Source organism: Ursus maritimus, unplaced genomic scaffold, assembly GCF_017311325.1.
Source record: "Ursus maritimus isolate PB19 unplaced genomic scaffold, ASM1731132v1 scaffold_19, whole genome shotgun sequence".
NCBI lineage: Eukaryota > Metazoa > Chordata > Mammalia > Carnivora > Ursidae > Ursus > Ursus maritimus.
The window spans coordinates 3083724-3100807 of NW_024424341.1; positions in this window are offsets into that span (position 1 = coordinate 3083724).

Consider the following 17084-nt stretch of genomic DNA (forward strand, 5'->3'; position numbering starts at 1 on the left):
GAAGAATAATAGATGGATGGAAGGATGCATGGATGGATGGGTGGATGGATGGATGGGTGAATAGATACAGGGATAGACGGATGGATTGAAATGCATTACCACCAACTTGCTGCATGACCTTAGGCAAGTCACTTCCCTTCTAGGCTGTAGTTTTCTCATCTGTCATATAAGGAGCTGGAACTCAGTGGATTCTAACAGTCCATCTACTGCCAACTCTTCGTCAAATTCAATCCAGATGCTCGGATGTGGCTTTGTTTTTAAAATTGGCCCTCCCCTCATCTATCCATTTACTTTCCACCACTGCTGGTGACCCTGCAATTGTTCCAGAAGCTCATTCCAAAGAAGCATCCCAAGGAGGACAGCTGGAGCTGGTTGTCTTGTCTACCCCAAGATGCCGGGTGCAGTGGTTTACAGACATGGGAAGGCTGCACTGTCTGGTGGTTTCTCATGATGCCAAGTCCCTGGTCCCCTTGTTCTGTGATGGGAAGACAGAATTTTTGGTGGGTTGGTAGTAATTGTCAGATGAAGCCATACCTATTTGCCTGCATTCCAGCACATCTGTTCATCATCACTCACATGGTGGATCAGAAGAGCCCTCTTTGCAGATTAAAGATCTCAACCAGTGCAATTTCCTGCAATGCCTGTAATGGGCCTTTACATAGCGGATGCTGTGGGGGTTTAGTCCTGGGCACCTGGCTGCACACGGAAGGCTGTTCAAGAATCCGTAGTATGCACATTGTGCATTAAGCCCGCAGCACGCCCACTCGTCATAACCCCCAGTGGGAGCAAAAGCTAAGACAAGTTCTGTCACATTTACTTTTTCCTTTTAGTCCACGTCCTCAGGGGAGAGTCACTGGCTCTTCTGCCACCCCCTCCAACAGCAAGAATCATGACAAGAGGTGACCAATTACTGAGCCTGCTGTATCAGGAGCAGTACTGGGGACATTTCATACTTTCCCTCCATACCTCACAATTCTTGACCATGTATTCTCATCTCCATTTGATAGATGGAGAAGCTGAGGCTCAGAGGCATGCTCAGACTTGCCCAAGGGCACACAGGCCAAAGTGGTGGTGCTGAGAGTCAAACCCAGATCTGAGCATCCAAGCAGAGCCTGTGTTCTACCACCTGCCCAATGATAACCTGTGGCAGGGGCTGGACAAGGCGTCAGAACATGGGATCAGAACCAACCAAGCTGGCCACTCGGCGGCTTCCCTTGCCCAGGGGTGAGGCAGGGACAAGCAGTGAGACACACATGGGGACCTCCTCTGGGTTCACAGCCATCCACTCCAGCAATCCTCAACTTGAAGCCCGTGCCCTTCCCTGAGATTGCTGTATAGCTCTCTGAAACAGGGATGAAGCAATTCTTTAATAAATGGAAAGAGGATGTGTAGTAGAAAGAGATTGGGGAGGGCAAGAAATGGGATGCTCAGAGCAGCCGTAACATCTCAGGGTGGAAGCTAAGAAAACGTCCAAGATGCCACCTCAGAGCATTGATGTTGCTTGGACTGCTGCCTCCAACCTTATTGGCCTGTGAGGAAAATAACGTCCCGTGTTTACTAGTAGTTTACTGTTAGTCTTAAGTGACTTGCTTGCAGCTGACAGCAGTCCTGACACACAATTTAAGCACCAAATCACCTGTGACACACCCAGTCCCTTCAATGGCTGTTGGTGGAGGGAGGGAGGGAGATCTAGCTCCTCGGCTCACATTCAGAGCCCCCAGTACCCAAACCTCTGAACTTCGCCCCCAAATCATCTTAGGCAAGCCAGCTGATATCCTTTGCTTCTCTCCTACAAAACTTCACCGCAAATTCCAACCCGTGCATTGTCAAGGGACCCTTATCCAGTGGGAATAATAGCCACTGTCTGTTCTCTAGCTGCATTCCCAAATTAAAAACAACCAAAAAAAAAAAAATCGGAGAGAGTTAACCTCCCCACATTCCCAGCTCAATAAATACAATCAAATGATGGGAGTTGAAAATCAAACAGCCAAGCATTCCATCTGAATCGGGAATCTACAGCCCAGATCCTCCTGGGTAAAGCATGCCCCATCACCACATCATTACCCAACCCTGCCATTAGGGAAGGCAAACCCGTACTTACAATCACAGTGAACGTAATGTGTAACCAGGAGGCAGCTCGCTTCCAGGAAAGGCAGCAGAGCCTGCCCCATCCCCCAGCTGGCCCCGCAGGCTCCTTCATCACCAGCTCTTGGTTCTGTGCTCAGTAGAGGTCCCCATGACATCAGAACCCTAATGTCTCTCTGTCCCTCCTGTGTTGTTCTCCTGTTTCCTGCCATGAGAGAAGCTGTCGTTCTCTGGACATTGTCCTCTTCTCTGATGCTAACGTTTGCCTTTCTGGATAAGGCTTACTCTGCCTTCAGTGCAACTGCAAGTCAAGATCTCAGGGCCAAAGATTTTATATTTCACCGTGAAAATGCACCTTGTTGGACACAGTAAGGGCAAAGAGGAAAGAAGCATCTTCTGTTTGGCTTAAAGGAGTACGAATTAGTGCAGCCAGCCCGGAGGGATGGTTGGCAGCGTGTAGCCAGGTCCTCCACTCTGTGTGTGCCCGTTGGTCCACCTCCAGTGATGCCGTCTAAGGAAAACTTGGAGATCACACATAAGTGTATGTATATGGATGCAACATGAAGCATTGTTTTTATAGCAAAGGACTGGGAACAACCTAGATGTTCAATAATATGGAACTGATAAATCGGCAAAAAAAAAAAAAAAGTGTGCCTCCCTTAAGAAGCATCTTTGTGAAGAACAGTTAATGCTGAGAAAAATTAATAATAATTCATATACATGAGTCAAACATGCTGCTTGAGACAACAATAGAATGAGACACGTAGCTGGATACTACTCACATCCTCTGAGTATCCACGCAGGAAGAACGAGGTGTGTATTTTGTAAGAACGCACTGGGTCACTAACCCTCTGTAGCGCACATACGGGGTGGTGTTCTAAGTCCGCTAATACCCACAGACTTCTAAGCGCCTGTGCACGCATCCTTCCACTCGATTATCACGGCAACCCTCGAAGATAGGGACCGTTTTTATACCCTGACTCCCCAAGCCACACAGCTAATCACTATCAGATCTGGGACTCAAAACCAGGAAGTCCAGCTTTTCGATTCTATGCTGCAACAAAAATGTTTGCATTGAATCCACCAGAATGATGGTCAGCAGAAAACGGAAAGGGAATGGAAGACAAGAGGAAACAAGCAAACAAATAAGACAGGGTCTTGCGTGGTCCCATAACGCAACCCTCTCCACATGAGGTCCAAGGCAGGGAGGGAAGAAGGAAGACGTCCGTAGGTACAGGTCTCGGTGCAGGCACAGGCGTAGGCGTGCGTAGGCAGGTGTAAGTACCATACAGACGGAGACATCATACCGCTGTACAGGTACAGGTGTGTACGTACATCTGCAGACTTCCTGCTTCCTAGGAAGATACGCCGTCCTTGAGATCCCACATCCCCCACCCACCGCTTCCTTACCCTGGTCACAGCTGACTTACTCAGGGCTTAGCACTTAACCCATAGGAAAAATAATTCATAAGCTGGCCAGAAATCTCTAACCTCAAAAATGTTCACAAAGGTCATTTGCTTTACTCAGGCTCCAGAGAATTTGAACTTAAAAACGTGGAAGGATGTGCCAGTGAAGGTGGTGCCGGGACGGAGGGAGGGCCGTGTGGCAGGGCCGCCGTGGGGTGGCCGGGGGGACGAGGTGTGTGCCTTCCATGGCTGCTGTGAGGTGGGCGGGCTGGGTGCAAAGAACAGGGTCATGGGTCGGTGCAGGAGATAGAATAACAAACCCCCCAGGGCCTGGTTTTCCCCCGGAAGGTGGCCGGGACGTCTCACTGCTCGGCAGCAGGCTTCCCAGAGGAGCGTTACGAGTGTGAAAGCAGCAGCTACAGATAGATGTCTTAAGACCTGGCCTCCAAAATCACACAGGGCACATGTCCCCCGTTCTGTGCGCCCATTTCCCCGTGGGACCCTCAAGCATTTGGAACTCCAGACGTCAGGGCACTGTTGTCACTGAGCTCCCACGTCCTGCGGCTTCTGCTCCTGCTTGACAGACACCCTGCTGTTATAGGAGGCCTCAAGCAGGGGTTACCTGGACCGACCGCCCCCACTGTGAGCAGGGACAGAGCTGTCCCAAGGCTTTGTCAGCTGTGCCTTCGGTGTGCCTCTCACCGCCCTCCCGCCACCACCATTGGCACGCCGCCTAAATGGTTAATTACACGCACTTTGTACTCTTGAGAGGCCAACTCCATATGCCTATTTCTCTCCTTTTCCTCCTACTGGGGGGGAAAAACTAAGCTTGACCTTGAAAGCACAAAACGCTTGCCCAGTATTAACAGTTTGTCTTCATCTACCAGTTCGCAACTGGGATGGCGTTCCCAAGGGAACATGGAGCTCAGTGCACGAAGCGGTTAAGCTAGACTGCAAGCCTGGGAGCCGGGGGCCGGGCCTCCTCATTGCTCCGCGGATCTGTGTGGTCTGGGGGCCACTCAGTTGTGACCTCGATGCCTCTGTTTCCCAGCAGAAGTATAAATATCAGTGTCCTTTCCTGCTTGAGGTTTTTCTCCCCCCAGAAACTCAAATGTTGGACTAAAAATATTTGTCCAAATGTGAAAATGAAACTGTTGAAAGTCCCATGCATATAGGATAACTGGATTATCTTTTCCTGTGTGTGTGTGTGTGTGTGTGTGTGTGCGCGCGCGTGTGCGTGCTGTGGAGTCCAAGAAATAGTGACTAATCGCTGAAGATCAGGGTTCTAATCCAGCCTGCAGATGAACTACTACGTGGCTTTACGCAAGCCACTTGACCTCCCCAGGCCCTGATTTTCCATGTGTACGAAGAAGAATGCTGGCCTAGATTAGTGGTCCTCAACCTTGGTGGTACATTGGAGTCATCTGGGAAGATTTTTTTTGAATGCTGATGCCTACACGCCACCGTGGACCCATTAAATCTGAATTTCTGGGTAGAGGGCCTGGGCCTTGGAATTTTTTTAAATTCCTTAAATGATTCCCAGTGTGCCGCCAGGATTGAGAGCCTCTGAACTGGGTTCATGGTTTTAAAACTATTTTTAATCAGAGAGTCATTTATTTAAACAAACACACTAGCGGCCCTGTGTGTAGAACAGATCACACACAGTTGTTTTGTGTGAAGCCGGAGCAGGGCCCAAAGTTCTGCCCGTTCGGTCTCTCCTCCCTCTACCTTCCAGCCCTGGAACCAGCCCAAGCGAGCCCTTGCAGCCCTGAAGGCCCTTCCAGGTCCTGGAACCTGAGTGTTCTGCTGAGCACAGCTTAAAAACTGCTGGAGATGAGACAATTTCCAAGATTGTTTCAAGATCTCAACTTCTGAAATCATGTGAGAATAGTCAACATCTGGAGCGTTATCAGGATCATAAATATCCTCACAAATCTATCTGCTCGATGAAACCCAGTTTCCGCCCTATATCGTGTCTGGTTATAGAACCAGGAGCCAACCCGGCCTCAGTAGGGAAACTGGTGTTGACTTCCCTGGGTGCTCTTGCCGGCCGTGGGGCCACCCAGGGTCCATTCCTCTCAGAGACCAAGGGGAAGGAGTCAGCCATGCTTTAGTCCACATGACAGTAGACAAGGAACGGGGTCATCAGAAATGCCCCTGGAACCGTGCAGCTGGGGCGTGGAGGGAAATTTATTTGTGTTGCACAGGAATTACAGGCAGTCCATTTTCCAGACTCAATGGGGAGCTCGTGTCAGAAGTCAGACCCCAATCAAGAAGTCCCTGTTCTAGCCCTGAGGTATTTAAAACGAACTTCCCTTTGTTGTGCAAGGTCAGAAACACAAAGGTGCCAAATACAGCCCTGCGGGAACAGGAACAGAGTCCGCAGAAGAGGGTCATGAGGCATGCAGAGGAGCGATAGCATGGAGCCATGGCAGCATGGACAACAAGAAGTGTCAGCGTCACCATCAGAGCCCAGGGCCAGAATCAGGGAGGGGGTATTGAGGCGCTTGCTCCACCTGCACCATTTAAGGGGCCACCAAAGAACTCAGTACTCAAATAAAAAATATTTTAATGTCAGATTTCAAAAAGTTAAAAGTAATGCAAACAATTACATTTTAAATAGAAGATCAATATTCTTGATTTTTCTCATTGCCACAGGCTCCAATATGACTCAGGTTAGTAAAGACATTATCCTTTGGATGGAAACAAAGAAAGCCTCATTTGGCCTATTTCTAATGATGATTTCAGGAGAGAAAACCAAAACTATGTCACCATCACCATCATTACCATCACCATCATCAGCATCATCAGCATCACCATCATCACCACCATCATCACCACCACCATCTCACTGTCACCATCATCACTATCACCACCATCATCCCCATCATCACCATCATCATCACCATCATCACCACCATCATCACCATCACCATCTCACTGTCACCATCATCACTATCACCACCATCATCCCCATCATCACCATCATCATCACCATCATCACCACCATCATCATCACCATCATCACCATCATTATTACCATCATTACCATCACCATCACCACCATCATCACCACCATCATCACCATCACCACCATCATCACCATCATCATTATTACCATCATTACCATCACTGTCACCACCATCATCATCATTGTCACTATCACCATCACCACCACCATCACCCTTACCACTGTCATCCAGTAGTTATGATTACTGAAGGCTCATCATGGTCTAGACACCAGTTTTCTCTGCATTTACTTTTCACAACCATTCTGAGAAGAAGAAATTACCATTTGATGAAGAAATGAAGGCCTCAATGAATAGGAATTTATCCAAGTGTGAAAGCAGGAACTGTGGGGCCCCCATAAAACTGTCTGCAGAACCTAATGGAAGAAGAGGCCTGCAGGCAAGAACACAGTCATCCTGACTGAGGTTTTCCCCAGTTTCCTGACCAGAAGTAAGTAGACACTAATATCACCAAGGCTTACTGGGTGGCATTGATAGTGGCCATGCTTAATTGTGCTTATAGATAACTTTATAAGAAATAGGATACACATTTATACTCTGTTATGCACTTGGGCAATTCGCTTTTGCTTTGCAAGTCAGTTGGCTCAGCTCTGAAACAGGAGAAGGGCCTGACTGATGTCCAAGCATCTGAGAACACTAGAGTCTGTTCCGCAGCTGCCCATCTCTTCTATGACTGCTCCCAGCATTGTGGGCTTGTTCTGTCCCTTTGACTGTGAGGTGCAGCTGGGTATTACCTGGACCTTTCCCTGGGAAGGGAAGTAATTGCCCCAAGGCTGAGGAAGAAACCGCCTCAGTTTCTCCTTTAGGCTTTTATAACTTATCAGGCAACCTTTCTAAAGCTTCATGATAGAAGAGTCCTCTCGCCTTGACCAGCCTGGACTCTGATGGGCGTATTAGGCAGGCAGCTGCCTTGCTGAATATTGATTCAAGAAGACAAGTTTCTGACTCAAGCCCTGACGACACATTTGTTTTGAGTACAGCTGTAAAGCAGCACACCCCACATCCCCTCCTGTTCATTCCTCTAGCAGAGACCCAATGACATGGAAGGTGCAGGAATGACAAAGAGACAGAGAAACAGAGGACTATGCTTAGCCAGAGGCCCCTCATTCTCAAGAAGAGAAAGGGGTGAAGACAAAGAGCAGGAGTCGCCTGAGGCAGGGAGAGTGGGATCCTACCCAAACCCACTTTATTTTATTGTTTGAGGAATTTCCAGGAATCTGGTTAACAGGCCTGACACCTAGGGCTTGAATATATACAAAAGCCAATGGTCTTAAAATGAACAGAAACCATGAAAGCCACTTAGCTCAGAGCCTAGGACTTGGGTAGCTGAGTTCTGTGCTTATGGAGAATGTTTTAGGCATAAATATCAACCTGGACAGTGTAGCATGGACATGATGGGGCAGTGTAGACAACAGTTCTCCCCTTCCTGCTGGGCACAAGGCTAGGCTGCATTTTCTAGAATCCCTTGCATTTAGATGTGGTTGATGGCATATGAGCAGAAGTGATGTGTTCTCCTTCCACACTTGGCTTATCAACACCTCCATGAGCTACCCTTCTGTCCAGGGACCCGGAATGCACAGCCACAGATACATTCAGCCCAGTCCCTGAACATTGGCATGGGGGAAAGCACCTGCAGATGTAGTGAGGAAGAAACAGACCATATTGGGTGAAGGCCTTGGGATGTTGAGGTCATGAGTTATGGCACTTGATTGGCTCTGACTAGTATAGGCAGTAAGGGCATTGATTTGAAGAGATCCGGTTGTTGAAGCAACCAAACGTCAGGAAGGCCAGAATGAGGGCATCTGAGGACCTGTGCCATGGGAGGTCATGGATTCCCTCTTTGGAATGTTCCATCAATGTGACTCTGCTCAGTTCTTTGAGGTTCTGCTTCTCTCAGTTCAGAGTTTTAAATTCCCAGCCAGAGTCAGCTGACCTCCTCTGAACAGCCAGTTATGGGGCTTACAGGTCCAACAGGCCTGCTGGGGCCCAGACCTGGGTACCTGGGGCTTTTCTTCCAGAAGGAGGATTGGAAACCATCAGCCACCCTAAGAGGTGTCTGTCCCCCACAGCTTCAGCTGGGGATGAACAATGTTCAACTGAATCTTTTTCTTCCCCCCAAACGTATTCTTCCTTCTGTGCTCTTTTTCTGTCTCCTGAGATTTTATCACCACCTAACCTACCAACGATGCAGAATGCTTGGAGCCCACCTCAGCTCTCTCCCTCAATCGCTGCAGCCAACTGGTCACCAAGAACAACTACCCAAACACCTGCCTGATTCATTGCATCTCCAAGATCCCTGTCACTCAGCAATGCTCTCTTAACTGGTCTTCTTCTTCCCTCCCTCCTTGAACCCATCTTCAACCATGATCAAGAGCAGGAGGTGTATTTGTGTAGCCCCTACGACACCAGGAACCGCTCCTGCTCCCATCAGGATGGGATAGCAAACAATCAGAACAGATGCCGGCCATAAGCCATAAGGATAGGCTTACTGGGATTCCCAGTCCTGATAATGCTACTTAAAAATGTCCTCCAGATACCTACCAAAGCTGACTACCTGACTATCATAGGGCCCAACACTTCCACTCCTAGGTACATACCCAAAGAAATGAAAGCAGATGTTCACCAAAAGACATATACAAGAATGTTCATGGCATCTTTGTTCACGAGAGCCCAAACTGGAAACCTCCACCAACGGCTGAATGAATAGATACACCGTCACATGTCATATAATAGAATACTGGCTGGGAAGAGGAGGAACGAAGCACTAGTACTTACAGTGACTTGGCTGAATGTTGAGTGAACAGGAATAGATACTGTATGATTCAGTGCATATAGTTCAAGAACAGCCAAGATGAATCTAGGATTTTGATGGAAGTCAGAGTAGTGGTTGCCTCTGGGGAGTTGAGATTAGCTGAAGAGGGGCCCTAGGGAGCCTCTCTCTGGGTGCTAGAAATATTCTGTGCCTTGACCTGGGTGTATGCATGTTTCAGAATTCATTGAGCTGTACCATTCAGAACCGGTCACTTCATTACATGCATGTAAACTTCAGTTAAAAATGATAAATAACGCGTCTTCCCCGTTCTACCAGCATCAGGGGCTCCCGTTGCCTCCAGGAGAAGGGCTACTTTCTTTGGCAAGGCACAAAGGCTCTTCACGACTTCACCTCTTCTTGGCCATGGTCAGCACCCACTTTCCATCAGTGTTCCAGACGAGCTGTGCTCATCGGTGCCTCTGTGTGCTTCACGGGCTGTTCCTTCTGCCTGGAATCCATCTCCTCCCTGTCTGCACGGCAGATTCTTCATCATTCTCAGGGCTTACTTTGACCATCACGTCCTCCTTGAAGCACACCCTGATCCCGTGGGAGGAGAAGACGCACCTCCCCGTCTGTGCCCGCTGTGCCCCTCTGCGTCTTCGTGCACTTGGATTCATTTCCTACGGCCGCCCTAATAAATTACCACACACAGGGTGGCTTAAAACAAAGTAAGTTTACTCCCTCATGGTTAGAGAGGCCAGAAGTTTGAAATCAAAGTGTCAGTAGGGCTGTGCTCTCCCTGAAGGCTCAGGGGAATCATTGGTTCTGGGCCTTTCCCTCTTAGCTTCTGATATTTGTGACAATCCTTGGCTTGTGTGTGCATCATTCCTATCTCTGCCGCCTCATCCCATGGCCTTGTCCCCCGTGTCGATCTGTGTGTCCTTGTCTGTCTCTTACAAAGATGCTTTCATGGCATCAGGGCCCACCCCCCTCCAGCATGCTCTCATCTCCATCATCACCTTAAACACATTTGCAAAGACGCTATTTCCAAAGGAGTCACATTTGGAGGTTCTGGATGGACATGAGTTGGTGGGGAGATTATTCAACCCACCGCACCCCCTTCCTATCGCAGTTCCCACTTGTGATTATGCGCATGTCTGTGTCAGGAGACGGTCACCTCCCTGAGAGTGAGGCCATCTTCATTCTGGACCATCAGCTTCGTGCATGGAGCTCCTTGGGCAAAAGCTCCAAGCAAATGTCCATTAAATAAGTGATGAACGAACTATTAGAACGTGCTTCTCTGTGTTTTAAGCCCTTCTAACTCTAGCTTCGCTGGACTCGATATACTGCCCATTTGCTTGAATGAGTTCTCCCATCTGAAGGAGTCTGCCAGGAACCAAGAGCAAAGAGAGAAAACTAGGTGGCTTTAATTGCCCTCTGGCTTCCTTTTGTTCCAGAAACTCTCAAAGCCAACAGCCAAATGATTTAGTAAGTCTCAGAAACTCCAAGGCTCTGCCATGGAGGAGTTTGATGGGAAAGATCAGATCTGCGCCGTTGGTGTGGGCGGAGGGCTGTGAACATTTTCCAGGAAGCAGATGGAGGGCAGAAGTTGGGGGACTTTTTATGAGTGTTTGCTCCAGCTGTTGGTTGGCAATTTGGTTCCTGGAGCAGCTGGAACCAGGCCGCTCTGCCTCCGAATTCAAACCTGCTTGGCCATCACCAAGAAATGGCACGACCTGTAAATTGGGTAATCCCTGCCCGCTGTCCCCAGGACCACTGGCAAGCCCATGAGGGTGAATACCTGGGCTCACTGACCTGTGGAGCCACCTGCATTCCTGAGGACCCCGAGGGCCACGGGTTCTTTCCGGGGGTCTGCAAGAGATGCCTAATATGGGGTCACCAGCTAGGCCTCTCTGTCCCACTCTGGCCCGTCACTAGGCCCATCTCCTGACACTCCCAAAGCTGAGCAGCCCTGAGAGGAGCAGCCTTCCAAGTCTGCACTATGCTGTCCTCTGTGCAGAAACGGAGAGGCTTCTTCCTCTGGCCACCTGTGTCCTTCAGGGACCCAGGTTCCATCTGTCTTGTTAGGACCCCCGAGTATGGTCCCTGCCTCCTGGTTGCTGGATAAAGAGAGGAAGTATTAGGAAGGCAGTTGCCTTAGAAGAAATGTAGACGCTGTGTGGTCGTTTCCACTCGTGCCCTGAAGGTGCACACGTGGTCACGTGGCCACATCTAGCTTCAAGGGCGGCTGCGGATGGGTGGCCGGGGGCCTGATTAAAACCCAGGGGCTTTCCTGAAACTAAGGGAACATTGTGTCAACTACGCTTCACTCAAAGAAATACACTAGGGCTTTATTAATAAAGGAAGAGAGGGAGACAGATAGCGGTGGGGGGGTGGCAATTAACATCGTCTGCAGCAGAGCTGTCTGCCCAGCAGGGGCCTCGTGGAGAGTGCACACAGGGCAGCCGTGGTGTGCTTGAGGACTGACGGTGGTCACCGTACGCTGCGGTCTTCAACTCACTTCTCTCTGGTTCTGGGAAATGGAGAAGACCTCGGCGTGCTGTGCCCTTTTGGGGGTCACCAAAAAATGCCTGAATTATGTTGGAGCAGGTGATCTTATACGCTGTTGGAGGATTACAGTTTGCAACAAACTAGACAATTTGGAGAGCCCTATCAAAATTTTAAATGTAGAAATTATTTTATCTAGCAATTATATTTCTAAGAATGTCTTCTACGGCTGTAGTCACATGAGTCAAAACGTATGTTAAAAATGCTCACTGCAGCATCATTTGTTACAATAAGACTGAAAAATAGCCCATGCGTCCATCAGTAAGGGGCGGGTTTAATTATGCCACGTCCATGTGGTAAAATGCTTTGCAGCCATCAGAAACAGTGAAGCATATCTGTGTACCGACTAGAACAATCTTCAAGATATATTTTTAATTTTTATATATATTTATTTAATACATATTTGTATATTACTACACATATTTAATATGCATGCACGTAACATTTATTTACATATATATTTAATACACAAATATGTATGATATGTATTTATATTATTTATATATCAATATATATTAATACATTGTATTTAATATATATTCTATATTTAATATATACCATATGTATATAGTACATATACATATATATTTATATATGAATTTATCACATATACTTATATATATATATATACCTATATTATTATTACATATACATATGTATGTAATGTATATTTTATATACATTCTCTACATTAAAAAGCCAGGTAGAGAGGAGAGTAAATAGTGTATTTCTGTGTGTGTGGTGGGGTGTCGGGGGAGAGGCAAGCATATAGGATGCGTGCTTGCGTGTGCGTGGCCCGTTGTAACTTCACACAAGGCAGTGGAGGTGCTGATGAGCTCCAGGTGGAGGTACGGAGTCTGGAGAGAAGGAAGAATTTCTGCTATCTGCTCCTCTTCGTACATGCTGATCTTTGTAACCTTGTGCACCAATCACCTCTTCTAATTTAAAAAGCCAGGCAGATGAATAGGTCGGTAGTGGGGTTTAAAAATTCTCGAGGGCCTTGTTTCGGTGGCCCCCTCCCCGCTGGGGTGACCTGAACCATTACCTGCAGGTTCCCCAGCAGAGCTCAGTCCTCGGCCCGGCCAGGGGCCCCACTGCTGGGACGGATGCTCAGCTCTGGAAACTGTCGCAGCGACTCTACTGTTTATGAAACCAGAATGCGGCAGCCGCGCGACGGAAACTTCCCAGATCCCTGGGCAGGCTTCTGTCCCAGTAGTGGTTTCACTGGTACGCGGCTGTACCTGCATGTCCACAGGCCTCATTAGAGCTGCTGTGTCCAGAAAACAGATATTCCAAAGACTTTTTAGGACACAAAACACTCTCCACACAGTGATTCCACACATTACACACCAGCAGCATCAACAACAAAAACAAATGAGAAAACAAAGTGACAGAAATAAAACCCTAAAGCTGGAGTGTTTGGAATAATATGGGCCAAGGTGCCCATGTGGCTTATTTTTAAACCATAGTTGGTGTTTTCTTTCTTCTTTTTGATGATCTGTAGTTTTTCATTTTTCCGGAGTGAACAGAGAGCAAGGAAAGGTAGCATGAAAAGCAGGGAAATATACTTTTCCCCAGCTGTGTCGAGATACAACTCACAGCACCCACAACTCACACTGCTGAAGTGTGCAGCTCAGTGATTTTCAGTCTCCTCCGTGACACATGCAGCCATCACCACACTCGGTTATGGAGCATTCTCTTTACTCCAGAAGGAAGTCTCGCATGCTCGCGGTCCCTACCCATTTCCCTGCGGCCCTGGGCAACCACGAGTCTGCTTCCCGCATCTGGGCATCTGCCTCTTGTGGACATTTCATGTCGAGGGAGTCACACTCCATGGTCCTTTGTGCCTGGTTTCCTTCACTTAGCAAAATGCTTTCAAGGTCCTTGCTGTCACGTGTGTCTGTGCCTTGTTCCTTTTTACCCACCATATAATACTCCACTGAGTGAACCATTCCACTAACTCTTTTAAATCTCAGAATTTGCACAGCAGCCGTGAAAATAGCAACCATAATGTATTTGCCCGACACCTCTCGCTTCCCTAGATTCTCAGTCTGCTTCTCTGGCTCACCAGCCAGGACCTCCCCACCAGTTCTCCCCTCAGTACGAGCTTTCCAGATGTGGCGCCTCTGGCTGTGGCTGCAAGTCCAGGCAATTTGAGGGACCAGATGGGAAAGGAATTCCATGGTTGGGGGGGCAATATTAATAATAATGATCAGACATTTGGGGTCTTGCTCTCCATCGAACCTGCCCCCCTATACTGTAGCCGTCAGCCTTTGGGAGGGAAACAGGATGAGGAACAGAACGTGGGGGTCAGAGAAACAGCTGCAGCCAAGAGAAGGCAAGGTGGTCAGGCGAGGGTGACACATGGGCAGATGCATGCCATCTCCTTCGAGAAGCCTTTCCTGGCTGTCCTTGCCCATAGTGATCTAGAAAAAGGGAGGGAGGAGAGTAACTGAGGCTCAAATATCGACTGAGTCATCTTCGTGCCTTGGACAATTTACTTCCCTTCTCTGTACCCTGGTTTCCCTATTTGTTATCCATGTCACATTTTCCAGAGATGACCACAGCCGTTTCCATCCATCATGCACACCTCTGGTGGGGAAGCTGGGGTCCATGTACCCTCCCTCTGCGTCTGGGCGGGCTTGCGACTCACTGATAGCCATGGCAACACAGCGGAGTCTAGTCAGAATGGGCACCGCCGCTTCCACCTCTCTGGAACGCTCGTGCATGGGGCACTGGACCACCATGCTGTGAGGAAGCCCAAGCCCTGTGAGGAGTATTTGAGACTCAGGGTCGTTCCAGCCCCAGCGGAGACTTCAGATGATTCAACTTACCACACCCTTCCCAGCCCCAGAGTCTTCCCAGCTGAAGCCCCAGCTACCGCAGAGCACAGACAAGTCATCTCTGCTGTGCTGTGTCCAAATCCCTGACCTGCAGAGGCCGTGAGCCTGGTGAATGCATTGCTTTAGGCCTCGGGGTGAGGAGGGGTTGCTCAACGTACTAGCAACTGCAGGAGGACGGCCAAGGGCCAAACCACAAACTTCGGTAGAAGAGCCTGATGAAGGAGGAGTCACCCCGTCTCAGCCTGCCGTCCCCTTCTCCTTCAAGCTCCTGCGCTGTCTGTTCTTGAGTAACAGCCCGGAGCTCAAGACTCACGAACATTAGTGACAATTCCATCAAAACATCGTGTCCTCAGCTGGATTACGGGCATCTGAAAGGCAAGACGCATGGCTGGCTGGTCTCCCTAGAACGGACCTGGCACACTGGGTCACACCTAGAAGGCAGAGACCTGACCGGACTCATCTCTGTAACCCCAATGCCCTGCACATAGTAGGTGTTTAATTAATTCTAGTCTGAGACTTGGACATAAACCATGATCATTTCTCTTAAGAGGTTTGAACTTTTTCCCTCTTCGTTGGGTTTTTTTTCTAAAATTCTTTACTTTTTAAAGGATAATGTGGTAATACAAGCCAACCCTGGGCTATCTGTTTAATCTTCTTTCCCCTAAATATTAGCTCAGTGGGAAAAGGAGCCTAACCTCTCTGTATATTTTTCTCTGTGTATACTTTTGGCCAGAAGGCTGGAAAACCCAGGACTAAAGCAAGATGCTTTGAGATTCTGGGAAAAGATGGAGAGAAACCTCCTGCCAAGGAAGGAAGAGGGGTGTCGAGGCGGGGGAGGGGGGCAAGGACAGATGTGTCACATCTCCTCTAGAAGGGCTCTGTCTGAGGGTTTGCCTGTCTTATGCGTGAGTGATTCCCAGTGACAAGCGCGTGCACCTCCATGACCCGGAGGGGAGGACGGTTTGCAGCTGGGGCCGCTGCTCGGACCGACCTGAGCCAGGCTGGGGGCACAGACCCCTTTGCTCTGAATCCCTTCTCCAAAGACACGTGGAGCTGAACTGTGTTGATGGCTGTGCGACCCAGCCAGTTTACTAAAGGCCAGTGAACGTTACACTCAAACTGGGCGGACTTCATGGTATACAAATTTTACTTCAATAAGGCTGTTTTAAAAAATTATGTCATTGGAAGAATTACATAAACAGATATGCACATACATATATGTACATATGGATACATATAAACTCACGTGTGTTGTACACACGCGTACATATCTGTGTATACATATACACACCCGTGTGCATTGTGTGTGCACGTATGTGTACATATCTGCAGACACACATCTATATACACATGTTGTGTACACATATGCATGCACATGTGTACGTGTATAATTTAATGTGCGAAGAAGCAAGGCCCTTTCTAATGGGAAGAGTCCCAGACTGAGACGCAGGAGGCCTGATCTAGCCCCCACTCCACCACTCACGTGCAGAGTGGCCCTGCGCAGGACCCTGGCTCTCTTTGGACCATGTCTGTCAGTCTCTCTCTTCTCTCTAGAACTGTTTCTCGCCTGGCAGCCAGAGTGACCCTTTGAGAACGTCTGTGCTCTGGTCAGAACCCTCCAACAGTTTCCCATGTCTGTCAAAGTAGAAGCTGCAGTTCTTTTGATGATCTCCTTGGGTCCTTACAAGGCCCTAGAGTAGCCCCACCCAGTAGACAGAATGTTCTAGATCTGTGCCATTCACTGTGGTAGCCACCAACAACGGGTGCCTGTTGAGCGACTTGAAATGCATCTCCTGTGGCCAAGGAGTCAATTTTACTGTAATTAGTGTAAACATAAATGTAAGGAGCCACACATGAGAGAGTGACTGTCATCCCCCGACTCCTCCCCAACCTGAATCACCTCAACCTCATCCCCCGACTTTCCCCTCATTCTCTCTGTTTCAGCCACATTGGACTCCTCACTGCTCTGCCACCTCTTCTTCCCCAGGGCCTTTGCACCAGCAGTTCCCTCTGTGCCGCTTCCTTATTAATTATGTTTCCTGCTCACTGTCTGGAAGGTTGGCCCTGCGAAAACAGGGAGCCCTGCCCGTTCTGTACGTTCGTGCTTCTCAAACTTGTAGAATCGTGCTTGGCACATAGCAGATGCTCAACAAATATTTGTAGAATAAAAGAACTGAACAAAGACTCCTGCTCTGGAGTCTGGAGAAGGATGGTCTGGTCTTTGGTGTGCCACATGCAGCCTGCCCTGGGTCTTTCTAGCTCACAGGATTCCAGATGCCCTGACCCTTCCGTGTCCGAGCAGATGGAAGGCTTTGGTCTGAGTTAGCAAGCCACCCGTTCCCAGGCATCCCGGCTTTACATGGCTCACGAGGACGCTTGCGTGGTTAACCCCCCCGTAATA